The sequence below is a fragment of the Pinus tabuliformis genome, chromosome J (genome assembly GCF_031772625.1).
Source record: "Pinus tabuliformis cultivar Carrire ecotype Pingquan chromosome J, CPIR1, whole genome shotgun sequence".
NCBI lineage: Eukaryota > Viridiplantae > Streptophyta > Pinopsida > Pinales > Pinaceae > Pinus > Pinus tabuliformis.
The window spans coordinates 967,881,838-967,883,177 of NC_142295.1; the positions used below are offsets into that span (position 1 = coordinate 967,881,838).

Sequence of the window (1,340 nt, forward strand, 5' to 3'; positions counted from 1 at the left end):
TTTCATAATGTAAATACATGTACAAGAAACTCCAAAGCATTCCTTTTATTCACTACTTGAAACCATGTATTGTTAGCACAGTGCATCAAGACCACTAGGGATGTAGTAAGTGCTTTGAATAAGGGAGAAGTAAATCTTTTGATATAGAATCCAATAAGACAATAGTAACACCTATTACATGCAGCATTGAGAAACGAGTTATATCCTTCTAAATTAGTTCACTCATAAGTGTCACCACCAAAGAGAATATGTCACCACCAAATTTATGGGAATGATTGAATATTAATGATAGGATAGATGGAAATGTACTCTCCTCTAAGGCTGAAGGCCTTGCTAGGGCACATGTTTTTTATCCTACTACCCCAGTAAGTACAAAACATGCATATGGCCCAAAGAAGTTGCATGATAAAACTTAGAAAGATCATATATATTCTCAAAATTCTCCATAGTAAGGTCTTGTGCATATAAATATCATCATTAGTTCAAATATCGTCTAGGTTATGTTTGGAATTTCAACATCATTTGCCTCCTTTTCCTGGTATCTACCATCAAACTTGGCACAAAATGCGTTTGAAGATGTTAGAAGTACAATGATTATGTGGACATAAAATTTCATATCTTCCACTAAAAAGGTAACATCTGATAAAGTGTGACTACTGACATATTTCTCTCTCAAATGTACTTGGGGTATTAGAGGTGGAAGAGCAACATCAATTGGATGATTAGTAGTGGCCCTTTTGCTAGAGTATGCAACATGTTGTTGTTTATTAATTTGAACTAGGCTAAAATAATTCAAGTAGTACTTCCAAACTAGTGTTATCAATGATTATCATTCTCGAGTCATCAACACAATATATATGATCATGAGCCAAAGAAATGCTTCTTTGAACAATTCAACCTGATACACGCATTAGATCAAATATGTTATCCAATACTATTTTATGATTTTTTCTTCAATCATATTCAAGGTCTTGGGATCACAATACTTGTACAATCAATCTAATGAGCTGCCTGCTGCAGAGCTTTCTCTGCCATTCACAATTCAATCCCGTCGCCATAATTTAACCGCATCTTCTGTCTTCAATAAGAGGAAGCTCTATCTGCAAGCCATGTTCGGCAAAAATTTCAAGTCTGCAAAATGCAAGACCACTCTGAGGCTCGCGATCTCGCGCGTGAAGTTGTTAAAGAACAAGTCGGATTTGCAGATAAAGCACATGAGGAGGGATTATCCTAATTATTTGTAAGCCCAGAAAGAGAAAATGTTGCATTTTATTGAAGACACCCACTTTTAGAATCTCGAAGCTCAAGAGACATTATTAGTCCCCCATCATGGGAAATGC

At 35.7% G+C, this 1,340-nt stretch overlaps 1 pseudogene; it reads right to left on the reverse strand.

Moving 5' to 3' along the window:
• Positions 1-357: 357 nt before the first annotated feature.
• On the reverse strand, positions 358-911 carry LOC149230057 (ARM REPEAT PROTEIN INTERACTING WITH ABF2 pseudogene; annotated as a pseudogene).
• Between the last annotated feature and the right edge of the window lie 429 nt (positions 912-1,340).